The following is a 27,706-nucleotide window of genomic DNA, read 5'->3' as shown; positions in this document are numbered from 1 at the left end:
TCTGCTAAGTCAATAACTATATTCTTTTCAGCCTCCAAAATTCTGACAGTGTTGTTTTCCTTCCTGTTCTCCCCTTTATTTTAGGTTTGTATCTTTTACTGGAAATTCAACTTAAGCTTTTTAAAGGATTGTCAGATCAATTCACCAAGCATATACTGAGCAACTATCATATACCAAGTTCACAGATTCATCACAACATTAATGGATATGTGGGCTTAGGGCTGTTATTAAATGCTGAACTGGAATGATAGATGTTTGTCAAGTCTTCATTGTTCTCCTTGCAACCACTGGGCTACTTTCTCCAGCTCTGATGTCCTTTGTTTATTCTTTTATCTCCAGGGTACTATTAATTCTTTTTCTTATCTTCTATTGACTGGAAACATCTTTCCTCATCTTAAATTTCCTTTTAGATTTAAGCACATAACCTATTTCTGAGCCTGTGTCTTCTTTCTACATAAAAATGTCTGCTTTACCAATCTAGAATAAATAGAGTGGATTTTAAACTCTGCCTAGGAAGAAAAATTACTTCTAATTTGTATTCAAGCTAAAAATGGATTATCCTCCCCACTCCTATTGGGTAGTATCATGACTCTTCCTATGTCATAGACCTGGCAATAGTGATTCAGAGCTATTATAATTAATCACTTTACACATTAAATGGATTATTATTTACTGCAGCTCACTGCATACTAGGAATTTTCATATGTGCTGGGCACTGTTGCTTTTTGAAGGCATAGTAGCTAAATTCCAATGCCACCAATTATTAGCTATATGACTTTGGATAAATATTTTGTGTGTGTGCTTAATTTCCTCATCTGAAAATGTGGAAGATAATGGCACCTCCCTCAAATAACAGCTTTTTATTTGGTAAAATGAATATAATAATAGTATTTCCTCCAAAAGACCATTTTGAAGATTAGATGTCAAGTCCTTAGCACAGGTACTAGCACAGTACTTAGCACAGGTACATAGGAGGCATCATGTGCCATTATCATCATTATTGTAATTATTTCTGTCCTCATCCCTTTTAACAAATTAGGAAACAGAAGTTCAGAGAAGTTTATTTAATTCATCCATGGCTACATATTAGTCAACAGCAAAACCAGAATGCGAACTCTGGCAATTCTGTTAATAGTGACACCTTTTTTTAGAGTGTTGATACACCATGTGTCCATTTAAAAATTTCGTTCTTTTTAGTCTTATTAAGCATTTGTTAATTTCCAATTATACAATAGACAACATGGAATTTAAATGGAATAAAATGGACTCAGTTGGCAGGAACAATTTCACAAGTGCATGAGAAGAGAAAGTAGGAGATGTCTATGCAACAGGGCAGTCTGGCACAGACATCAAAGCCTCAGTGGGGTGAGGAAGGCATCCACATGGGGTGGGGGCTAGAGGACGAGACAGCAGCTGTGACCTTGGGAGGGTGTCAGAACCCAAATGGGACAAAGAGTGCATTTGCATGGGGAAGGGGGCAACACTGGCAAGGGGAGATTGGCTATTACATACAGGGAAGTTAATCTAATAAATTAACATATTAAAGATAATAGGAGACAGATTTTTCATTGTCAGAGAAGGACTTACAAAATGTGGAAAAGATGAAAACTAAAATAAGACTTTGTGCTATTGTGCTGGAATTGAGGGTAATGATATAAACTGCATATCTGTTCAAGAAATAGTAGTTTAAAACCTTCTGACAAAGACCATCCCAAGTCCAGGTGGTTTCAGGGTAAATTCTCATAAACACGTACTGAAGAAATAATAATAATTCTACTCAAAGTATTCTAGAAAATAGAGGAGGAAATACTTCTCAACTCATTCTGTTAGGCCAGCATTACCATGATACCAAAAATCAAACAAAGGAAGGACAGTAAGAGAAATTTACACGCTGATATCCCTCATAAACATAGATGCAAAAATTCTAAACAAAATTTTAGTAAATCAAATCTAATGATATATTAAAAGGATAGTACCTCAACCAAGTGGGATTTATCCCAAAAATGCAGGGTTGACTTAACATTATAAAATCAATCACTGGAATTCATCATGTTAACAAACACAAAAAAGAAAAACATGATCATCTCAACAGATGCAGAAAAAAACATTTGACAAAATCCAACTGAGATTCTGCTACTACCTTGTCAAGGGAAGCCTTTGTTGAGAATCATAGTTTTAGATGGAGTAAAATATAGACAACCGTGTGCTGTTCTTGGGGATATGCAAAAGTAGACTCCTAGTCATTCTTGTGACACGCTGCTAGTATATATTCTTTCAATAATCTCTAACCCAAATACATGATGCTATATTTTAACTCTGTGTCTCCCAAACTCTGTTCCATAAAACAATAGCATCTTTTTTTTAAAAAAATGTTTATTTGAGAGAGAGAGAGAGAGAGAGAGAGAGAGAGAGAGAGAGGTGGGGGGCAGAGAGAGGGGGAGGCAGAGAATCCCAAGCGGGCTCCACGGGGTCAGTACAGAGCCTGACTCCAGGTTCAAACTCAAGACCCTGAGATCATGACCTGAGCTGAAATCAAGAGTTGGAGGTTTAACCAACTGAGCCACCAAGGTGCCCCTAGAATCCTTTGAAATATAAGGATATTCTTGTACCTTCAAGTAGTACCATAACATAGGGGCGACTGGGTGGCTCAGTTGGTTAAGTGCCAACTTTGGCTCAGGTCATGATCTTGCACTTTGTGGTTTCAAGCCCGGCATCGGGCTCTGTGCTGACAGCATGGAGCCTGGAACCTGCATCACATTCTGTGTCTCCCTCTCTCTTTGCCCCTCCCCCACTTGTGCTCTGTGTCTTTCTCAAAAATAAATAAACATTAAAAAAATTAAAAAAAAAGAAAATACATTAACTTATTAAAAGTTCTAACTCCACAGAAAATACCATATCCAAGATTTTTTTCTTCATGTGAATTTTGACCATTGCTTTCCTCTCAGGATAAATTATTCTATATTTGCTGCTACAAGCATTTTATTTTGACCCACCCATCTGTTCTTATTTACTGTATAATTATTCACAGGGACTCAAAATCCAGCAAGGTCATAGCAGTCTGGGACAACCTCATGGAAGGGCAGATGTTCTTGATTCTGGCCTGCTGCTGTACAGGCTCCTTTATTTTTATGTACGTACTTAGGCTTAGCATGGAGCCCAACACGGGGCTCAATTCCATGACCATGAGATCATGACCTGAGGCAAAATCAAGAGTCAGATGCTCAAGTGACTGAGCCACCCAGGTGCTCATGTACAGTCTCCCTTAAACACCACCCTTATCATGGCATTCCTCTACTCACAGACCTTCCTATACATAGGAAGTCAACTCTATACCATCAACAGAGAAATTGGCAACTTTTCTTAGCAACTTCCCTAATTCTTTGATTTTAATCTCTTTTAATTTCATAGAACAATCTAAAATGTTTATCCCAGACTAATAAAAATAATAAATTGTCAAATTTTTTTTTAAATCTCCAAGACATCAGTGAAAGCCACTTTCGCTTGACTCAAGGAGCACTTTAAGGAGGCCTGTCTCCATATACCAAGAGAAAGCCACATGGTAAAAATGGAATTTCTACTGGTGATTGCTACCTGCTATGGTCTGAATGGTTGTGTCCCCCCCTACATTTTTGAAATCTTAACCCCTAAGAGGATGGTACTGGGGGGTAAGGCCTTTTGGAGGTGGTTAGGTCATAAGAGCGGAACCGCATGAGTGGGATTAGTACCCTATGAGAGACCCACTTTTCTGACATGTGAGGTTATAGCAAAAAGAAAATTGTTTATGAACTAGGAAGCAGGCCCTCACCAGACAGTGAATCTGCCAGAGCCTTGATCTTGGACTTCCCAGCTTTGAGAACTGTGAGGAATAAATCTCTGTTCTTTATAAGCCACCCAGTTTATGATATTTTGTTATAGTAACCTGAACAGACTAAGACACTAACACATTGGTTCTTTCTATAAGCATGGAAAACACATTAAAGGGAATTGTGTCCTGTGAGAGGTGAATCTATAAAAAAGCTGGGCATCAAGTCATAAACCTACCACAGAAAAACAAAATAAAATGGGAAACGCAGAAGAGCACTTTCCTTTTGTGTGCCCAAGGGATCAGTGACTTATTCTTTGTGCAAAGTACTACACATCTTGGAAGCAAATAGTTTAAATAAGGTAGTAATATATTTAAGAACACCTTTTGAAAGTTACAATCCCTAAGGAAGACAAAAGAATCTTTTCATTGCAAAGAAGAATTCAAACACATTTGTTATAGCAGAGCAGCAAAATGAATTGCGGTGTGGGTAGCATGCTGAATTCTCAAGAAAGTGTTTCTCCCAGCCTGATCCTGGATAAGTAATTTTTATTTTAATTTTTTTTTCAACGTTTTATTTATTTTTGGGACAGAGAGAGACAGAGCATGAACGGGGGAGGGGCAGAGAGAGAGGGAGACACAGAATCGGAAACAGGCTCCAGGCTCTTAGCCATCAGCCCAGAGCCCGACGCGGGGCTCGAACTCCCGGACTGCGAGATCGTGACCTGGCTGAAGTTGGACGCCTAACCGACTGTGCCACCCAGGCGCCCCCTGGATAAGTAATTTTTAAATTAAAGTGCCTTTTCCTCAATACTCGGAATAGTTTTTAGAAGTGTTTGTGTTAACTGCATTAGCCCAATGGTCATTTCATATAAACAGGAACAAGACTTCAGCTAACCAAGGATAGAATGACAAACATTATTTTGACGTTCCACTGAAGCTCTGGAATGGAACCCAAAAAAACCAGGAAGATACTGATATCAATTTACCATGATGGGACCTTACTGGTGAAATCAGAAGAAGCCCTAAAATATATATGCTCTGAAGCACAGGACTATCAGAAGTGATACCCTTGCATCTTACTGTATTGTTTGAAAGGCAAACAAAGGCCCATTTTATAACTTTTTTAAAAAACCTCAGAAATATGCTAATATTAGTTGTACTTAGGACAAGGATGAATGCAGTAAGTAAGACAAATTATGGAGAAAGCAGATTACTGCGTTGACTCATCCAAACTATTATTTTCTGTTTCAGGAAAGAGTCTTTCGAAACAGAAAAAGTTTTAAGTTAAACCAACCTACTACTGTCTCCTTTTTAGGGGCCTGTCCCTTGCAAATTATACCTATTTATACAAATAATTTTATGCCAAAGAGGAAATATATATTTAGCGGGGACTTAACATCTTTTTAGCAGTGCCATGGTCTTCATGAAGAAAATAAAAGAAATGTAAGATACATTCTCTGCTCTGTTTCATCCTGTTAATTTTAGAATTCTAGAAATAATACTAGAGGTAGTTTGAAAACTAAAATGTTTTATTTTCTTGATGAAACATACTTATAGATACAAATCTTAAACAAAAGGTAAAATCCTGGAAATTCTATTTTTTATTTATCTGGATGAAGTGGCCATCTCTATGTCTAGATAGCACCTACCACCTTAAAATAACCAAAATAATGTTTTTTTCCCCCTTCATTAAATTACTGGCTCACTAAATTTGCTTCCAGAAAAAGATAGTTTCATTGTCCACTGTCACATCACTAATATTTATTAACTAGAATGATGTCCAACAGAATACATGTCCACATGCACCAGGAGATAGCACAGAATCGTCATAGCAATATTATCTGGTGGGTACAAAGTGCAAGCAGTCCAGACATCCAACACAAAAGAATGGATAAGTAAACTGGTCCATTTACACAACAGAATACTACAAAGCAATGAAAATTAACAAACTGACAGCTACATTCAATCACATGGATGACAAATGGAAGAAGCAAGACTAAAGAATATATCAAGTATGATTTCATTTATAAAAAGTTGCCAAACATACAGTGCTAAACTATACAGATGTATCTGGTGCATATGGCTGCACACTCAAGTGGTAAGACTATAAAGAAAAGCAAAGAAACGACTGCCTACAAAGTAAAGCTAGAGCTATCTCAGAGAAGAAAGGACAAGTGTGGGGAGAAGGTTGTGATTGTCAAGGGACCCACAGGGCTTTTGGCATGCTGGTCAAATTTTTCCACATATTTTTTCTTCAACCATGGGTGGCAGTTACAAGGGGTGTTCATTCTTACAACTATTTGTAAACTGCAGATGTCATGTTTATTTATTTTGAGAGAGAAAGAGAGAGAGAGCATGAGCGGGGAGAGAGGCAGAGAGAGAGGGAGAGAGAGAATCTCCACTGACGGTGTGGAGCCCGATGTGGGGCTTGATCTCACAAACCATGAGATCATGATCTGAGCCAGAAACAAGAGTTGGATGCTCAATCGACTGAGCCACCCAGGTGCCCTACTGTTATCACTTTAAGAATATTACACTTCACAGTAAAATACTTCCAAAAAAAACCATGGGTTACTTTGCTAAATATTAACTACATATAATATATACATATATGTGTGTGTATAATATGCACACTTTAAAACCTATTGGTTACAAGGGAAAAAAAGCACCGTGATTCAGTACAGACTTTTCTTGTTCCCTTCCTCTTCTGCTGAGCGAGTATTAAAAGCTCAAATGAGTTTAAAAAATGGAAGAGATAAGGGTTTAGAAGTTCACTAAAGAATACTATTCCGTCATGAGTGTTATTTGAAAATGTGAAAGATTTATGTGACTTTTTGGCTGATGGTGGAATTGCATGTATATATTCTTAGTCTCTCCTTTGTTTATTGATAGAACTTGCCGATACAACTATGCAGAAGCAGTACTTGAGAAAAAACGGAGCATCATTCTGTCCTTACAGCTGTGACACAGAAGCAGCTTTACTTTGATGTTACACCTAATGGCCTACTCTTAAGTTTTCCTGCTTCCACCAGTAATGTTGATTCAAATCTTAGAATGTCTGCTTCCTCGGAAACACACACACACACACACACACACACACACACACACACACACATACACATTGAGCTAATCCAGCCATGTCCACTTATAAGTTATTTCACTGGAGTTAGGCCAAAATCAACACATGCTCCTGAATTAGTTGGGTAATAGCTATTGTGTTACCTTTCAATCTATGTTACCTATGTTTAATCTATGTTACCTATGACATCTAAATACTGGTGATATGATATCCTCAAAGCCTCTTTCAGCACTGATCCCATTACAAATCTTGGTTAACAGAGTGACATTATCAAACTATGACATATCATACAAGAAAGAAAATGGGTTGACCAATTGCCCACCTCTATGCTCCAGAATGTATTTACTGAAAGGAACACAGAAAAACCTATATGGCAACTTTATTCTCCCAACTGGCATCATTATTATTCGATAGTTCTTGGGGAGGTCAAAATCAGTTTTACATTTAAGAATACCTGAATCTGATTTGTGCTCTTAGAAGATAAATTTCATTTTTCAAAGTCAATACCACCAAGTAATGTTGTAGTAGAAACAACACAGAAGACAATGCAGGTTACTCTTGATCTAGCAAAGGTTTATCCACAGTGTAGCTTTCTTTTAAATTTTTTTTTCAACGTTTATTTATTTTTGGGACAGAGAGAGACAGAGCATGAACGGGGGAGGGGCAGAGAGAGAGGGAGACACAGAATCGGAAACAGGCTCCAGGCTCTGAGACATCAGCCCAGAGCCCGACGCGGGGCTCGAACTCACAGACCGGGAGATCGTGACCTGGCTGAAGTCAGACGCTTAACTGACTGCGCCACCCAGGCGCCCCTACAGTGTAGCTTTCTCAAAGCAAATGATGATCCAGTGTTTGGTAAAATAACCAACAATACTGCTTAAGTCACATGTGGTCAACAGTCTGTCTACTTAATCTAACACTTAGAATCAGTGCCTTAAAGGCAAAATAATTATTTGTCTCTCTTTCTCCTGGCAAAGATAAACACTGAAGGAAAATGGGCATTTCTTTTTAAGCAATCTTAGAATGAAGTTGCATTATTCTAGTATTCTACCTAAGTACTATCTACATTCTAGCTCATTACATGGCTCAAAAATAGTATGGGTCAAATGATATTTCCCCAAATATAACTATATACTGTAAGAACATTATATAAGAGTTGTAGGCCATAACTCCTGTTTCCCAACATCACTATTATTGGTGATGGGTGACAGTGAATTAGGGTTCCCCAAAACATGACTCACAAACAAATATAAATTCTAAGACTTATTTCAAAGTCAAATTTCACTGTGTTGGGTTTAGTTACCATTTGGCTCATCTATACCATGACTGCCCTCACTTACAATGAAATAAAAACTGACAGTACAGAATATAATTTTTCTTAATGGAGAAGAAAATGTTTTAGGACAAAATGTAAACGTCATATGTGAAGAAAGTGTTTTAACAGAGGAGGGATAACAGTATTACCTTACATTTGTGAGTAACTGGAATTCAAACCCAGGCCTTCTGATTTCCCGGCTGGTGTGCTTTCAAGACAACGCAGGGATCCTTAGCTTTCTCCATAATGACTTATCCAAAGTCTTCTGGTGAAAAAAAGTGATTGTAGAAAAGTAACTGCAACATCTCAGTCTTTTGTTTTTAATGACAAACATGTGTTCTCATTTGTTTCTACCACCTATCCCAAGCGATTACTTCTAGAATAAAACATGAGGGAAAGAAACCATGCATTTTCTAGGCTAACTTTTTCCCTGAGGATTTTCCCCTGACATCTGAGGAATTAGAAGATCACAGCCATAGGCCTTCTTTCCCCACTGCTCAGCAGTAGTCAGTGACCAAGCAGCCAAGATCACCAAAGCAAGAACAGGATCTAGAGACTGTGAATATTACAGACAATTTTAATTGAACACTAGACCAGAAATTAAGTATAAATGGTTTCTAAATCAAATATGGTTTAAAATTAATTAAAGACTTATTGCAAGAAGCTTACTTGTTAATTCATTAAAGTCAAGATCACACTTACTCAGATAATTTTAACTATCCAACAGCTTCAATTGCAATTTTACTTCCTTTAATTAATCTCTCTCAAGATACATATAGGCATACAGCACAACCATTATTTTATTGGGTTACAATATTGCTTTAAAATTTTATAGGCCAGCATGGTGATTTTTGTACAATTGCTGGAGTTCTGAGTTTTGATAAAGGGTGTCAACCATGTAAATTCGCCACCAATGAGTAAAGAGTTGTTGCTATATTTAAAATTAAGCTTCCCTCAGTTTTTGGGCAGCCAGTGATTGTTTATATAAATAAGTAATGTGCTGTGTATATGCAGAAAATAAATTTCAAATGCTTATCTTTGTGTCAAACTGTTTCTTTAAGCAAGGAAAAGAGACAATTCTCAGTCAATGCATACCCACTCTGGGTTAAGTATTTTCAAGTTGACTAAGTTAAAGAAGGAATTCTAAAACAATCACTGAAAGCATGAAAAAAAATGTCACTCCAGTGGACCAGAGTTTCATTAAACTAGCTGTGTAAGAAGCTTTGTGTCTGAAAATGGAACAGAAAAATCTGAGACACAAAACTTATGCTATCAGGTAAAATGGCACCAAATAAAAATAGCTTAAAGAAATTACAATCATGTATTTCATATCCATCTGTGGTTTTTAATCAGCTAATTGTTGCCTTTCAATGATTGAATTCCCTCACATTCGGTCCCCCTGTTTAAGGTTCAAAGTTGACAAAATTGATAGAGAACTTGGAAAGCAGAGAATCTCCCACCAACGGCTAGGAGAGAAGTCCAGGAAGAAGCCACAGCTGTGTTTTCTTGCAATCACGAGGTAACAGCTGTCTAAATCAGTGATTCCCAAGCTTGTCTGCACATTGGAGTTACCTGGGGAGTCAAAACACTAGTGATGCCTGTATTCCATTGCTAAAAAGTGTGATGGAATTGATCTGGGTGTGGCTTGGACTTTGAGATTTTAAAGAGACTTCTAGTAATTCTAACATGTAGACAAATTTGGGGGAAAATGGTATATATTCTTTTATATTTTTATCTTAAAATTTTTTGACTAATTAGGTTCATGTCTTTTTTAGCATACTTTCTATATCAGTCTCAGGCCATTTGGGGAAATCTACCAAAGTACAACTTGATGTGGCATATCCCAACTGTATATCCATGGAGGTAAACCAAGACCCTATAGCAAAAGTATAACAATGGAATTACTCATTATTGTCAAAAGGAAAATAGAAGCAGGAAATGTAAAGGCATGAATAACCAAAATTTCATAAATTATTTCTTCATGACAATAATTACTAGTGTATGATCTTTTTTTTTTTTTTCAAATCCAAGGCCTAGAAACTTTGTTTGCCATTCTCAAATCAGACAGAAGTGGGGCGCCTGGGTGGCTCAGTCCGTTAAGCGTCCGACTTCTGCTCAGGTCACGATCTTGCAGACCGTGAGTTCGAGCCCCGCGTCGGGCTCTGGGCTGATGGCTAAGAGCCTGGAGCCTGTTTCCGATTCTGTGTCTCCCTCTCTCTCTGCCCCTCCCCCGTTCATGCTCTGTCTCTCTCTGTCTCAAAAATAAATAAAAAAAAAAGTTTAAAAAAATTAAAAAAAAAATAAAATAAAATCAGACAGAAGAATTACAGAACACTGCCTACAAAAATCTGGCTTTAAGTGATGATCTGGATTTGTATGAGCTATTCGAGCTTTCCACTTTATCAGATGGAAAGGGGCAGCTGCTGGAAAAAGGAAGAGGAATAAGGAATTGGATCTTACACATGAATAAACCTGTGGAGATACTAAGTTCATTAATGTTCTTGTTGGCAGGAATCAAAATGACTTAGAGGCAGCCAAGCTGAATTACAGGTTTGATTTACTTAAGAGATACACGTTATGCGGACATCAGCATTTTTTTTTTTTTTTTACACCAGCTCCAAGGCAGGCTTGATGATGAGACAAAGTACAACCCTTTCTTTCGCAGGAAGATTCACTTGTATTTCCCTGTGGCTTCTCTGCTTCCTGGGAGGTGGAGGTGAGTGGGGGGAGGTGGTAATGAGTTGTCTAGACTAGAGAAGAAAGAATTTAGTTTTAAAAGTTCAAAAGTGTCAGGGATTCAAAATAACAACATGTAACTTGGCTCTGAAATACACGGGGTTACAGGTTTTACACAGACTGAGTTGCTGAGCCAAATGTACTGCTCCTTTGAATTAAAAACAAATGACCAATATGGTCAACTAATATTTGACAAGGAGTCGAGAATACTCAACAGAGAAAAGACAGTCTTTTCAATGAATGTACTGGACAAGTGGATATTCAAATGTAAAAGAATGAAACTGGACCCATATCATGGACCACTCAAAAAAATTAAAATGGATTAGACTTAAATGTGAAGCCCTCAGCAGGGGCAGCTAGGAAACTAGTTGAAACTCCTAGAAGAAAACATAGGAATAAAGCATCTTTTTTTGTTTAATGTTTTCATTTATTTTGAAAGAGAGTGTGCACACAGGGAGTGGGGGATAGAGGATCCAAAGTCAATCAGGCTCTGTGCTGACAGCACAGAGCCCTACGAGGGGCTCAAATTCACAAACTGCGAGATCGTGACCTGAGTGGACATTGGATGTTTAATTGACTGAGCCACCCAGGTGCCCCAGGAATAAAGTATCTTGACATGGATTTTGGTAATGATATTTTTGAATATGACACCTAAAGCACAAGTGACAAAATAAAAAATATACAAGTGGGACTACATCAAATCAAAAAGCTACTGCAGAGCCAAAGAAACTGTTGATAAAGTGAAAAGACAACCTACGGAATGGGAAAAAATATTTGCAAACCATGTATCTGATAAAGGGTTAATACCCAAGATACACAAAAATCTCATATAACTCAATAGCAAAAAACCTCCCAAATAAACTAAAAAATGGGCAAAGAACCAGAATAGACATTTCATCAAAGAAGATATACCAAAGGCCAATGGGTCCATGAAAAGATGGTCAACATCACTTGTCATTAAGGAAATGCAAATAAAACCACAATGAAGTATCACCTCATGCCTGTTAGAATGGCCATCATCAAAAAATAAAGAGGTAACAAAAGCTGCCGTGCATGTGGAAAAAAAAGGAACCCATGTGCACTGTTGATAAGATTGTTAGGTGGTACAGCCACTAGGGAAAACGATATGGAGGATCCTCAAAAAAATTAAAAAATAGAACTACAACACCCATCGGTTTCCCTTTTGAGAATATAAGAACAAAAGAACAAAAGAAACAAAAGAAGAAAGAAACAAAAACACAAACTCAAAAAGATAGCTTCTCCCCCATGTTCACAGCAGCATTATGTACAATAGCCAAGACATGGAAACAATCAATCGATGAACGGATAAAGAAGCTGTGGTATATACATACAATGGAATATTATTCAGCCATAAAAAGTGAGGAGATTCTACCAGTTTTGTGACAACATGGATAGTCCTTGAAGGCATTATGCTAAATGAAATTAAGTCAGAGAAAGACAAACACTGTATGATCTCAACTTGTAGGTGGAATCTAAAAAAGAAAGAAAGATGGGTGAGAGGGAGGGAGAGTGGGTGATGGGCATTGAGGAGGGCACCTGTTGGGATGAGCACTGGCTGTTGTATGGAAACCAATTTGACAATCAATTTTGTATTTAAAAAAATTGTTTCAAAATAAAATTAAAAAAAAAGAAAAAAGAAAGAAAAAAACATGGAAACCAGACTTGTGGTTACCAGATGCAGTGAGTAGGGGGAGGGGAAAGTGGAAGAAGGTACAAACTTCCAGTTATAAGATAAATAAATACTAGAGATGCAATGTACAACATTGTGACTGTAGCTAACACTGCTGTATGAAAAATAAAAAGGTTTTTGAGAGTATATCCTGTGAGTTCTCATCATGAGAAAAGTTTTAACTTCTTTCTTTCTTTCTTTCTTTTTATTGTATCTATAGAAGATGGACATTAGCTGACCCTATTGTCATAATCAATTCACAAAATGTGTAAATCAAACCAACTTCTGTATGCCTTAAACTTACACAGTGATGTAGGTCAATTATTTCTCAATAAAACTGGGAAAAAAGTGACCATAATGAGGATGTGGGATGCCACTATTCAAACCCTTTCCACTTCAGGGCACAATGCAATCTGATGTCAGTTCAAAATTATAATAGTTGGGCAAACCAAGGCATTACTACCCTAAGGAGGAAGAGGGGCAAAGGCACCTAAGGAGAAGAGTGTGGTGTGAGTGAACTGTAGTCAGTGGACAAAAATAGTGAAACACAGATTATGCAGTACAATTTTAAAGGTTTCTTTGCTTTAGTGAAATTCTCAAGATCATTCTTGTCTTAGTAAGAGCTGACTGCACCAAAACACATGGAGACCAAACAGAAGCTATGCTCTCAATTATTTCAAAATACACAAAAATCATCCCCAGGATGTGCTCTTTTGGCAAGTCACATGGCAATTTGCTTTTCATTTCTAGTGCCAACTGCAACCAGTTGTTTCTTCTGAAGCTTTAAACTTAGATCTAACTCTGAACTGTTCATTTCCTTCTGTGTTCTGCTTTTGCTTCCCCCATATCTGTTGCCAAAGTTACAGTCTACCACCCACACAATTGCCAAGCCAGAACCCAGGAGTCATCATGGGCCCCTCCCTTTGCATTTCAGTGCATGTTTCCAGTCTTATATGTTATATATCCTGGTTAGCAAATTAATCCCCCCCTTCCCTTCGTCCCTTCTGCTACCGCTGCAGGTCATGTCATCATCCTAACTGGTCTCCATATCCCTAATTTAGAGTTCTGTCAACACTCCCCCTACCCTTCTGGATTTATCCTGCCCTATTAGTCAAATATGAACATACCACAGCCCAGCTTATTCTCTAAAAACTTTGAGCCTTTACTCTTGTACTCTTTTGCCTGCAATGTTTATTTCTCCATGATTCTTTTAAAGACTTTATTTTTAAGTACTCTACACACAATGAGATCACACCTCTGAGATCAAGAGTCACATGCTCCACCGACTAAGCAAGCCAGGTGCCCCCATTCTTCCATTTCTGATTCTAGGTCACTAGAATGTAAAAACATTTAGCTCCAGAATAACTTGCTGTCAAAACTTTTCTGACTTTATCACTGCTGTTAGGTGTTTCCTCTTCTGTGTTTATATTATCTTGTACATAACTTTATTGGAACATTTGCCACATTGTTGTCATTGTTTACCTGTTTGTCTTCTCTTCCGACTTACAAATGAAAAGTGAGCTCCAGCTCCCAATGTTACAGCTTGTACAGCTGCCACCCAGAGGGGGCTTCACTAAGTCAATTTATACTGAATCTGTGATTCTTCATCTACTCACTGGAATTACTTAGGGAACTTTTAAAAATACTGAGGCCTGGACCCATCCCAGACCAATTCAAATTGAATTTCTAGGGGTGAAGCCCAGGCATTTGAAGTTTTTTTTTAAAAAACTCCTCAGGTGATTTTAATGTCAGTGGTTGAAAACCACTGCACTAAATCATTGGTCTGGAAATGCCAGTTAAAGCTTTACCAGAAAACACAAAGTTTGAGGGTCTGTTGTGATTTATTTTTTTAAAGGACATTGTATTAGTTACTTCTGGTTGAGTAATAAATGACCCTAACATTTAGCAACTAAAACAATCAACACTTATTATTGCACAGTTTCTTGTGGTCAGGTATATCTGGCACAGTGGCACCCAGGGTTTTTTTTAAGACTGCTTTCATGGTGTTAGCTGGGACCGTCATCGTCAAGTCTTGACAGAGAGGAAGAGCTTGTAGTCAAGCTCATGCACAGTTATGGTAAGATTCAGTTCTGCACTGACAGTTAGTAAAAGACTTCCTTAATATCCCTGCCTCTTCGTGCCGCACCACACAATGTGGCAACTGGCTTCCATTAAAGAGAGTGAGAAAGCAAGAGAGGGTGAGCAAGATGGAAGCCAGAATCTTTCTGTAACCTAACCTTGGAAATGTCATCCCGTTGCTTTTTACCATATTCTGTTAATCAAAAGCATATCATTAGATTTAGCTAAACTAAACAGGAGCGAATAAAACAAAGGAACGGATATAAGCAAGTGGGTATCATTGCGAGCTATCTTTAAAGCTGCCTATCACAGATGTTTAATGATACTTGACTTAAAAATTAACCTATTTTATAGGAATCTGAACCAGATTGTCTTCAACTTAGGAGTACGCATGTCATTGGTCTTCTTGTAAAACTGATCGAGATGAACCAAAAATAAACTGACAGGTGTACTCTTTAATAAATTTATATTTTTTCTTTCATTATCTAAGGGTAGATGCATTAGCTTAATGCATTTAATGCCTTTTAAACAAGATAATGTCAAGGCAAGTCAGTTTGCATAACAGCCTTCACAAGGCCTTATGAATTAGGTCAATGTGCTTTTCCAAGATTAAAAATGCCCCTTTCTTTTCCTAAGTTATTCAAGTTCACAGAAAACAGGATACTTTGAGGATTTAACATATAATTTCTTTTTAGTGAAGGGCAGTTAACAGTAAATCTAAAGGTATAATACCAAGCAAAACAGGCAAATTAACATACTGACATTAAGCTGAAGAGAGTAATAAACTTTAAGTTTACCTCTCATTTTAGAGGAAAAAAGGTAATGTACTGCACAACACTGATTACTGATCTTAATAACCAAAATTTAAGCTTTCCTCAGAGAGATACTATCATTACAGAAGAATCCATTTGTCTTTAGACTGCTTACCATTCAATGCTAAGGTGGAAAGTTGAAACTGCTTAATAATATTTAGCAAAACCATACAAAGTACTAAAAACAAAAAGAAACTGGCGTCAAAGCACAAATGATCTGCATACTTGGAAGTCTGATGTTGACAGCACATTTACACAAAATCCTAAACTTAATTTATATCACCTTGTACCTCACCCCCAGGTTTTGGTGTAGAGTGCTAGCCTCCAGATTAAGAGTACTGCATTTAATAACACCTTTTTCCTTCAGTCATCTCCTAAATATTTGTTTTAAACTATTAGATCATAAACCCTGATGTGATTTTTAAAAAGGATATAATTGTAATACAGTGTTATAAAGATGTCACTGAGAAACTGTGCTTTGTGCATGGGCAGGAAAGGCTTAAGAACAATCTATTATAATTTGCTTTTTTTTTTAAGTTTATTCATTTTGAGAGGGAGGGAGAGAGAGAGTGAGAGAGGGAGGGAGGGAAAGAGAGAGAGAGAGAGAGAGAGAGAGAGAGAGAGAGAGAGAGAGAGATCATGCGTGGGGGAGGGGCAGAGACAGAAGGAGACAGAGAATCCCAAGCAGGCTCCTCACTGTCACTGGAGAGCCTGATGTGGGGCTCGAGCTCACAAACCTGTGAGATCAAGACCTGGGCCAAAATCAAGAGTCAGACACTTCACCTACTGAGCCACCCAGGCACCCCTGCAATTTGCTTTTAAAAAAGATTAAACTGCACCTTCAACGGTGAAATCTGTCCTTTCCTTCAGCTGAGAAACCAATTCTTAGTGCCATGATTATACTTACTAAGACCTAGGAAATAAAGCCATGATCAACTACTATTACCCAACAGAAACATTTCTGTGTCACCTATTATGTGAGTTACAGCAGACATGAAGTTTGAAGCTACTAACCTGGACTGTTGAAGCTCTATAGCCCTTTAACAAACCCCCCTGAGCCATCCAGTTCTCCTGATCTAGACACACTTATTTGGGGCTTTAGTTTGAATTCATTAACCTTACTTATGAGATGGCTTTTCAGCTGCCAAACTGAGGGGTTGTAAACAGATAGGTCACCTAAACACCTGTAAATTTTCTTTTCAAGATACTATGAATTAGCAATTCTAGAACTACCTTCTGTGTACTTCAGCCTTGAGCAAATGAGTAAAATAATACTTTAAAGGTAATGGCAGCCAGAATTATTTTTATTAAGGGAATTACAAATAAGGAAAAGGGGAAGAATAGAAAGGAGTGATAGACTGCAGTTGAAGGCATCAAAACAAACTCATGGTTTTTAACAGGTATAAATACAGCTGTTTGTATATGTACGTATCTGCTAAGAGGGGCCACAAGCAATGACACAGCAGCAGCATGAGCAAACCCAGCACTCAGATCTTGGTTCCTGAATACCATTTTCCACGAAAAGAAAGCAGGGCTCCTTGCAAAAATGGCTGATTCCAGGGCTAGGACAGGGAAAGTATAAGATGAACCTGGAATATTTGACTGTATCAAAAAGCACAAAAGGACTCAAATTATGTTGAGTACATGACACATCTGGGGCTTCTAACACACAAAGGGAAAGTTTTGGGGCTCCAGTGGGCAAATGTGGGGCAATTACAACATCAAAATAATGGTAGTAATGGATTTAATCTGTTAACCAAGAATCCACAAGTCCATCTGCTAAAAATAAATAAATGAACAGAGAAAAACACTTCCTTTTATTACAGTGTCAACTAATAAACATAGATGGAATGATGGATTTAGAAAATCAGTCATTCACTCCAATAGGGACTTGGAGGAGGGGCAGGTTTAACTATTTCACGGTCAGGCATTGCCTTTACAGAACCCAGTGAGACATGACTAGAGCTGTTTGTCAATAGCTCTACAATTAACTGCTGCAGATGGCATGACCTTACTCCAGAATCCCAGGGGCCTTTATTACGATTCCCCAACTGGACTTGCCATATTCCACACTGCATTGTTCCCCACCACTGACACCACTAAGGTCTGCTTGATCACATGCTGCAAGTGTCTGTCAGGGCTGCTTGCACTGAAGCTTGAATCTGTTGCAGGAAACTTTCCTGCCCTGGCCCCATTCAAAATTGGCAGCCTTCCATATTTCTTGGTAGAAGAGCCACAATATTATTCCTAGTTGTAGAATGCTTGGTCTCCAGAAGGAAAAGAGGCCTACAAAATGTTTTACTTCTTTGCTGTAGGGGCTGCAAGAGGCAGCAATTTTTCACTTTGGAGGAGATATCCTGTATTCCCCTGATGGTTAAACCTTTGCTAAAGTGACTGGTCTCTCAATCTTAGTGTTTATCTCCCATCCTCTAGGGTACACGTATCTTACTGATATGTTCAGCTTAGTAGCCACCTCTTGTGAATCTGCCCAACCACGTGATGTTCAGTAAAATGGACCAGTGTACTGTCATGAGGTTATTTAGGTGGTCCATATGTCTTTATTATATTATGACTGAGGATGGGACAGTTAACACAGCCCTGAGGAAAAACTCAGTCTAAATGAAAAGTGTTACTGTTCTTTGTTAAGGTGAACTGTTTCTGATTCTTTTCTCTAACTGGAATGGAAAAAAACACATTGCCAAATCATTGACACACCATGTATCTGAGGCCTTACTAATCTGTTCTAGCAGTGAGTCCAGCATAGAACAGCAGCTGTGCTGAGTTATTACTTGGTTAACTCAGCAGTAGTCCATAGTAACTCTCCAGGATCTATCCAGTTTATTTAGGGGCTGGACTGTTACATTAAAGAAAGAGAATTGGGACCAGCACTCCCATATCTTTTAGGTCTTAAATGTTGGCACTCATCTTCATTATTCCCCCCAAATACAATATTGAGCCTGATTTACTATCTTGATGAGAGGGATGGGGGGTGGGTGGGTGTAGTTTCAGAAGGTTCCATTTGGCAATCCCCACTAGAACTCCTACTCCACAGACCAGGGATCCAATGTGGCAGTTACTCCAATTGCCACATAAATACTTGTTATGCACTTGAAGCCCACTGTGAGACTAAGTTTAGGCAGTACACCTGGTCTGGTAGGTGCCCATTATAACAGGAAGGCTGTGATGTTGCTTTAAATCTGCAGATGCCGACATCAACTCAAATCCTATGACCAAAAGTCCTCAAGACACCTGATTATTCCTCTTTCCCTGGTGTGGAGTCACTCAGATAGCCATAAAGCCATTTTGGAGAAATGTCATGTATTTACGTAGTTTCCATGGTGTGGTAGGGTTCTTCTTTGGGACCCATCCACATATTCTGTTCTAGATCTAAAAATTGTTTCAGGTCTGGGAACTAAGCAAGGGATCATGACTTTTTATTGCTGTCACTGCCCTCGGCCTCCTGTTCATCCATTCTTGCTTTTTAGGGTAAGAGATGTTAATCCGCACCCTCAAGGACTGCCCATCTATTTTGTCCCTAGGGAGACTAGGCTGTTTTAGCTGACTCTAGAACTCCTTGTGGGTCAAGCTCCTTTGGATCTAAGAATGGCCTTATGATAATTGTGACCTTTTAGCTTCTGGCAGTTAAGCAACACCACTGGCTTCATTACTTCAGGGCTCATTATTCCCGTGGACATTAATGAGTCAGCTCTGTGGCTGCTTCTCTTACCTTTATGCCAGGCCAGCAGAGGAGAGCTACCACCAAACTTCTTAGTGATGCTGATGATGCCTCTCTCACCAGTGCTCTCCTCATGGGCTTGGGTGAATGGTCCTCTCATGGAGTACAAGCCACCAGTAGATCTTCTGACTTTATGCAATGTATCCATTCCAGCATGCCCATTTGCTCAGCCTCTTTATTCCTTCCTACACAGGCTGCCAGTGCAACTCAGACATTCTTCACTTTGCTGAGAGTTAACCCAGTTATTGACTTGGTTACTGGTTAGTCACTTGGCAGCCAAGAAAGGAGAAAGTGGGGAGAGGAGGAGGGCTATTGCCTTATGGCCAAGAGGGTTCTGTAGTATCTCCAGCACAGCAAACAAGCTAGTTCTTACTAGAGAAGGGCTACCTTGCAAGCCCTAAGGTTCCAGAGGGAAGAGCAGGGGCATCTATCAGGATGACACCATCCTATGTTTAGGATTCTAGATTTTCCCACCTTCACATTAACAGAACCAGGATACCTAAATACCAGGTTACCTAAATGCTCAAATACCTCTGGAGCTCTGTGACTCCAACAACTGGCTAGCTCTTCAGCAAGTGGTTCAACACTCTGTCCTTCTACAGGCGATAAAGACTATCACAGGGGCCCTCCAGATCTGACACTTAGGTACTCATGGTTTGTTAACAGCTATTTCTATTTTCCTTCTGCAGTGCTACTATACAATTTTACAGTAATCGGCCAACTCTGTTGTCTTTGTAGATGCTATTCCTCCCATATTTTTCAAATTCACCATATCAACACTGGTGAAATCTTTAGTAATTAATCTGTAGCCTTATGCCAGAAGCTCACTGCCAATCAGGGTGGCACCTTCAGGCCAGGAGATGGATGAGCCATTTCCAAATGTCAATTTTACCGTCCCAGCAGCAAAGATGTTATTAAATATGTAAGATTTTTATTGGGTAAATATCTATGAGAGATAATCGGGAGGTGGGGAGCCAGGAAGACTGGGTGAAATGTCACATCATGATGCAAGTCTGACTCTAAGTGAAAGAGAGAGGGAAGGAAGACTGAGTGGAAGGGTTCTAGAGGGCCATGTTGCATAAAGAAGGCTTGGCAAAGTGATGGGAGAGTCCTTGTGTCCCTGTTGGCCATCAGAGGAGGCTGTGTCTCCCCAAAATGGGCCTTAGTATCTCTGCCATGCTCAGTCATTGAGCTGTGAAAGAAGTAAGGTCTTGGCACAAATACAGCGATGGATTTCAGAGCATAGCAGCTGGGATCCTGGTCACTTAAAGTCCTTGCAGTGGGGGTCTGTGAGGTGCATTCTCATAGTAGCCTCATGATCCTAACAAGAGGAAGAGCTGGAATTCAAATTAGGTAGTTTGGTTCCAGAGTCTGTACCGCAACCAGTAGCCTAAGAAGGTATCTCTTAGAACTGCAGAGGTCTGAAATAAATGGTCTTCTATCACGCTGGAAGATTTATATGGCAGGCTGGAACAAATTGGTAAGAATCATGAGGCTTCCTCTAAAGAGTCTATACTTCAGGGGCACCTGGATGGCTTAGTCAGTTTAGCGACTGACTTTGGCTCAGGTCACGATCTCATAGCTCATGAGTTTGAGCCCTGTGTCGGGCTCTGTGCTGACAGCTAAGAGCTTGGAGCCTGCTTCAGATTCTGTGTCTCCTCTCTCTGTCCCTCCCCCGCTCATGCTCGTGCTCTCTCTCTCTCAAAAATTAACATTAAAAAAAAATTAAAAAAGAAAAAGAGTTTGTACATCTTTCTACATATATAGAGTGGGGGGAGGGGCACATCACAGATTAATGTATACAAATATATTCTGCATGCATTGCATACACACATGAATAATTTATAGACCCATATGCAGCTTTAGTTTCCTATGGTATAAAAAGGTTAGCCGACTTGAAAAGAGCTGCAACAGTGATTCCTGGCCTGCCTATACAATAAGATGTATCATCCTGTATATGTGGTAAGATGGTCAAAAAGTGCTGACAAATCATTCATACCTTCCAGGATGTAAAAATCTGGGGGAAATATGGACTCAGGTAAATCCACTTTCCATCACTTGGTATAAGACCTTACTGTGGTATAAGGCAATCAAAAATTCATTTAATTTTTACTACTTTATTGCTAGTATTGAAAATTATCTCCTACCATCTTTATGCAAAGGCACTCCTTCCACTGATACTGTGTGTCAAATAGGCATTTACAGGCCAAATGAATGTAACCACTATTTATAACACAATTCGCTGGGAATCTGTGTAAGCTCCAACAATCAATTTATAGATGGTTTCTATAGACTACAACCTTCTCTAAAGGGGATACCACACAATTATTCATTAACTAGTTAGTGTTGCAAAAAACAAGTATTCTTAATTCTATTTTATGGACATGGGAACCCAGGCAGAGAAATAGTAAATGATTTTTTTGCTCCACATCATGAAATCAAATATGAACCTAGAACTAGAGACTAAATCAGAATCTTATACACCTATAGTCATTAATAATACAAAATCTACAACTGCAGTATAGTCCTGCAATAGAATATTAAAATTGAGAGATGAAAAAAATCTCAAAAGAATATGGGTCCAAACTTTTTTTTTAAACTTTTACTTTTTTTTAATGCCTACTTATTTTTGAGAGAGAGACAGAGTGGGAGCGGGGGAGGGGCAAAGAGAGAGAGGGACACAAGAATTCAAAGCAGGGTCCAGGCTCTGCGCTGTCAGCACAGAGCCTGACACAGGGCTCAAACCCATGAATTGTAAGATCATGATCTGAGTCAAAGTTGGATGCTTAACCAATTGAGCCACACAGGCACCCTGGTTCAACTTTCTTTATAATGGCAGGTATTATTATTATCTGACTACAGAGAATGGAAAATTAGTTGATCAAGGCCAAATCTAAAAATGAAGAAAAACTCCAAATTCAAACCCTCTAGAAACTCATACACAACCACTATTATTTATTTTACTTCAAGAGTACATATGTGAATCAGAATTGAGTTTTTAGATTTTAGACTGTTTCGTTTCCTGACTTAAAGCCTAAAAACACAAACTGTAAACTCAGCAAGAGCAATTTATGAATTTGGGAGTAGGAGATGTCTGTAAGTGATGGTATAGAGAACATAAACCATATATATTTATAGCCTGGCACAAGTAAATTTTGTTTATTTTATAAACTAGATTCCAAATATACACACTATACTATGAGGGCTATTAAAGGTACAAACTAGCTTTTAGCATTAGACTTTGGGATGCGATTTCAAACAATGATTTCTTATATTCTCTAGTTTTGAAAGATATGGTTGTAAGATTTTAAAACAGACTTATAATTAGAATCAGTGAAAGAATTTTACTAGCAAATAAATACTTGTTACATGTCAGAAGTCTTTTTTAAGTCTGACTTACTAGCACTTGATAAAAAGGCAAACTATACTGTCCCTTAGTTCACCAAGAACTTGACTTACCTTACTACATTAACATATACAATAACTACAGATCTATAATACTTGTCATAGGAAAAAATGTATTTAAAAAGAAATGGAAGAATGCAGGTCAGAATTGATGTTAAAAATGAACTTCAAATTTGGCTCTTGAGCTTTGTGACAGTCCAATCAAAAAGAGGCAAACCTCTTACTATCAAAAAGTGGCTTTCAAAAGTTTTTTAGAATCACATCGTAAAATATCTTACATGGGACTTTATATAAAGGGTACTACATGACATGGAGAACAATGTCCCTGACATTATCATATAGCAAATATGGTTAAAATGTTTTATATGGTTACTTCAAGAAGCTTGTTTAGGTGAAGGTGAAAGTTTCTCATTAAAATTCTATCCAGTGAAGGTGATATTGCTAAGGGCTACTTTTGCCATAAACGTCATTTTTACACTGAAAGATTCTGACACATGGATTAGTTTTCCCAACTGGGATAGCAATTCTTATTTAATGGATAGAAGACCCCAGCACAGAAATAAAAATTAACTTAACATGCCTAATACAATTACCTCATTTAGGGACAGGCCTAAAATTTGAAACCTCTAGATTCAGCAGCAAAGCTTAGAATCTGACAATTTCAACAGCACTGTAATCCAAGGCTTCAGGAGGGTTTACTGGAAATTTTAAGCTTCCAAAAGGATGCCCTCCAACTATAAGGTATTAGTTTGCTGCAAGCACATGTATAGTACATTCTGAAGACAAAGAACTGTAAACAGTTTGTTTTAAAAAAGCAGATTTCAGTATTATGTTAGAAAAAGTTCTATCAACTACCCAAAGCAGCAATATGTAACTATCTGTACTGACTACTGTGCTCAAGTGTAATGAATGTTTCTAAAATGTATGCAAGAGGCCATGGGCAGCAAGGAATAATAAACGAGAGAAGCATCTGCTATTTTAATCTAAGTATTTCTCCTGCAATCTGCATTGGGAATAATGAAGTTGGAAAATATCTAGAGAGGGCATCTAGTCTGCAAATACACTTGTGCCCTATTTTCAAAGATCTCTATTCCAGCTTGCTCTTATCTTAAATCTTAGCACCTACAATCTAGGACCAATTCCTTCTATCTCATCAATGAAGATGTTCTGCCATGTTCCTTATACGTATTTTTACATACTCGGAAATTAGTAAGCAATTAGTGTTCTTTCATTAACAAGATAATCACAATTACTTTACCTTTCTCCAAACACCTTATTTAATAATCTTTAGGCCTCTTCTTAATGGGGCATCCCTTATTACCTTGAAAACATACAAGTGTTTGGTACTTTAATACAGACTTCACAAATTCACAGGATTTGGGTTATTTCATGATTTGTACAAACCACAAATTAAAATAAAAGTTTTATCTGTAGGTAGCAATGCTACATCTTGGAATCAATTATTCAAAACAATATTCTAGGTACCAATGTAAGTGATCCCACATAGCTTACTTTCTAGTGGGAAAAACAGACGATAAACCAGTAAACAAGTTGTCAGACTGGAGTGCTATGAAAAAAAAATTAAAGTGATAGAGGTAAAGAGGGCTATTGTGAGGAGGTAGCGTCTGCCCTGCAAAGATGAGAATAATGTCCCAAGCAATTTTGGGCCAAAATAGGTTTAACTAGTTATTCTGCTATATATTTATATGCATTCCTTCTGAATTATACAAACTTGCACCGCTCCCTCCTGAATGTTCTTGTTCTTAATTTGAAGACTAATTCTATCTTATAAAAGGTTTTCATTACATCCTTAATTCGTGTATCTGAGAAGTTGAAGACATATGCCTTCTCATTTAAGCAAGTATTTTATAATATTAGCTCATTATTTTAGTATGCATTTCTTCCAAACTATATTTAACAATGGGTGAAAAATAACAATATTTGAAAAAAATTCCTTGGGTTAGGTCTACATGGATATTCTAAAAAATAGAAATCTTGCGATGCATTGTAAGTAAAACAGGCTGAAAGCAAACGGGCAGAATAGGACCTATTCAGAAGATGAAACTGAAGGGAAGATGGAAGATGGAGTTAATTACTGAGGGAGAGGTCTAATAGTAGTGAAAGCCCAAAAGAGAAGTAGAGGTTGAAAGAGATCAGGTATGTAAGATGAAGAGACAAATCAACTGGCAAGGTTGAAGAGAACCTTTTGCACCACACTAGCTCTTTGAGACATGCTGCCACCACCTGGGCAATAAGAAATTCTGAAGTACGGAAAAATTTTAGTTGTGATCGTCAGTTAACAATTATAGAATCAAAACATGTACTTTCATTTTATGAAATCAGTACTTTTTGACAAGTCTTTGGATATTAAAGAAGAGCTGGGATTTTGGCCAGATGTGTTTAGAATCCTGCTCTACTTTTTAGGTCTCTGATTCCTTATCTGTAAAATGGGTAGAAGAATACTATCATTTGGGGTTGTTTAGTCTCAGGATTAGTGATAATAGATATGAAGCATCTAGACCAGTACCTGGTACATAGTAATCACTCAATAAATAGCTTTTGAGAAATTATTATTCTTCAGTATGATCTTGCAAGTACCGCTAATACCTGATTACTTTTTAAATCATGTAAGTGTGCATTTTAAGACATGTATTTTAATTATGTTTCAATGAAAGGAAAAACTCACAAAATAAAATTTAGGGAAGAAACCAGTTTCATCAAATTAAGTCAAATATGTGAAGATAAATAAGCACAAATGTTGAACAGGTAAGAAAATTCTCAAGATCTTTAGTCAAGTGTATATTATTATAACAGAATCTTACTCAGATTTTACTCATTCACAATTTTTTTCCATTCACAATGTGACATGAGTCCAGGTGAAATGCGACTTTATACCATACAAGAGAAAAAGACTTTGTAAACAAATGAGAGTAGGATTTACCTTAAGAGAAAAAAGAAAAAAATGATTAAAATTTTGTAATGCTCCATTTTCAAAATACAAGAACAATAAATAGTGTGAATAGGGAAGGTGTGTATACACTACACAGGAATTATGTAAAGACAAACCCTCCTTAATAGTGTAAGGTTTTTAAAATTTGGTTCATGAATAAGATTTCTTAAAAATAAATACAAGCAGAGCTTATTTCCTAGTTATTCTAAGTTGGCATTCTAAAAGACATTTGAGAAAGAATAAAAGCCCAATTCAGGATCTTTCCAAATAAATAAGATCTTAAGAAAATTGGCTATGTTTCCACTAAATTCTTTGTTTTGTTGCTGCTTATGAATCACAAGTTAGAAAAATGGCCAAATTCAGCCCAACGGACAGAATTTTAAAGCTGAAAGAACAGCAGAGACAACCTAGTACACTGTCCACATAAAGAGGAAACAGGCTCAGAGTGACTTATCAGTGTATACAGATCAGCAGAGATCAGGCCTGTGAAACTGAACTCACAGGCTTCGACTCCTCACTACAGAAAATAGTCCACAGTATCTGAACCAATCTTGAAGCCACCTTTCATCAACGCGATGTAGGTTGCAGTAAAGGGCTCGGCTGTGGGAACACCTATGCTATTCCTGGGCTTACTTACATCCTGTCCTGGAACTGAAACTAGATCAGTAGCACTAAGCTGTGAAGGCATGGTCTACACTACAACCAAAGGGGAACGGAAGCTTCTTTCTTTCTTACGCACCTTTTCTTGCAACCCAAGACTCTTATGCGTTTTACAAGGGAAGCAGCAGAGCAAACCACTGGAAAGGCAATAATTGGGTATACTGTGTATACAAGATGTAAACAAAACAAACACATCTTGGCCTCTCGAGTGAAGGATGTTAAAATACGATCTGACCCCATCCGGGAATTCCTTTTTGAACAAGTTTTTGGAAATCACATAGTTACCTCCAGCAAGTAAAGTATTCAGTATACACAATCCAGTGACTGAGTCTGCTTTTTCTGGCTACTACAGGTACAGGCTAGGTCCAAGCAGCACAAGCTTTGAAACCATCGGCCAAGTTTTCAAACAAGAATGAGTAAGAAAACAACTGCTGCTAATACAACATACAAACATTAACATATGCCCAACGAACAGTATTACAGATCACTAGATTATTTGCCAAAAGCCTGTTCCCTGGTAAATAATAGTTACTGTTGTTATATCTATTTATACATGTCACAGCTTGCTCCTCAAAGAGAACATGCTATAGTCTTTCGAGAATAAAAACCTGCTTTATTTGGCACACAAAAGTGAAGAGGTCTTGCAACATTCGCAGAGGTAGTCAAACAGAGCCGTTCAGGGCAAGCAATCACATTTGCTCGCAACCAAGCGAGAGTTAATCTCTCAGGTCCTGTAGACTAGAAGACAATATTAAACTCACTCTATCTGCTTGTTGACTTTTGAATCCCTTTATTTGTGTACTGAAAGAACAAATATCTCTGTGGGAACTCTATGCCCAGTTTATCAAGTTTACGTTGGGCAAGTATCGACCATTTGTGTATTTGTGTGTGTATGTGAAATGAGTTAGGTTCTCAAATTAAAAACAAACAACAAAAATCCCTCCTCACACACATGGCTGCATTTTCCTTTAGTAACAAGCTTCAGTGGATCCACCAAGGTCCAGCTGCTTCACTGTCTCCAGTAGGTGAGGCTTTAACTATTGTCCAACCAGAAGACGAGAGGGGCAAGGGGTGGGTGTGACCCAAGAGAAGAAACTCGCCAGAATCCTTCAACAGCCGCTGTGTGACCCTCACCTTGGCTTTGGGCGGATTGTGGAGACCAACTCCTTTCTTGCCGCCGCTCTGGGGTCTGTTTCCAGGAGCTACAGACCTCACCCACCGGGGCCCTCCATCAAGGGTGTGGCTCCAGCATTGGAGGGGGCTGTCCCCTGGCAGGCATCGGGGGCAAAGGCAGAGGGTCCTCAGGGTTCTGGACCGGCTTCTGAAGGCCTGAGCCCACCTGCGCCTTCACGGTCGCCCCTTCATCCCAGCAGGAGGCGCGGGACTCCGGCTCCCGGCCAGAGACCAGCCAGGGCGCAGCCACACAGCCCGCGCGGCCT

The 27,706-nt window shown here is 38.4% G+C and overlaps 1 long non-coding RNA gene across 10 annotated transcripts in view; it reads right to left on the bottom strand.

Moving 5' to 3' along the window:
* Positions 1-27,541, bottom strand: part of LOC106976390 (uncharacterized) — a 108,853-nt gene extending 81,312 nt beyond the window's left edge. For 8 of the 10 annotated variants that reach the window (XR_008298808.1, XR_008298815.1, XR_008298811.1 and 5 more), the window contains exons 1-2: positions 27,402-27,541; positions 8,349-8,464 (exon numbers count right to left, since the gene is read on the bottom strand). This is a non-coding gene — a long non-coding RNA (uncharacterized LOC106976390). The remainder of the gene's footprint in view (positions 1-8,348; positions 8,465-27,401) is intronic. The other 2 variants (XR_008298810.1, XR_008298816.1) reach the window with 2 other exon arrangements.
* Positions 27,542-27,706: the final 165 nt, after the last annotated feature.

The sequence above is a fragment of the Acinonyx jubatus genome, chromosome A1 (genome assembly GCF_027475565.1).
Source record: "Acinonyx jubatus isolate Ajub_Pintada_27869175 chromosome A1, VMU_Ajub_asm_v1.0, whole genome shotgun sequence".
In the NCBI taxonomy this organism is placed as follows: domain Eukaryota; kingdom Metazoa; phylum Chordata; class Mammalia; order Carnivora; family Felidae; genus Acinonyx; species Acinonyx jubatus.
Note: the sequence above shows the minus strand (reverse complement) of the source record. Positions and strands in the feature narration are given on the sequence as shown.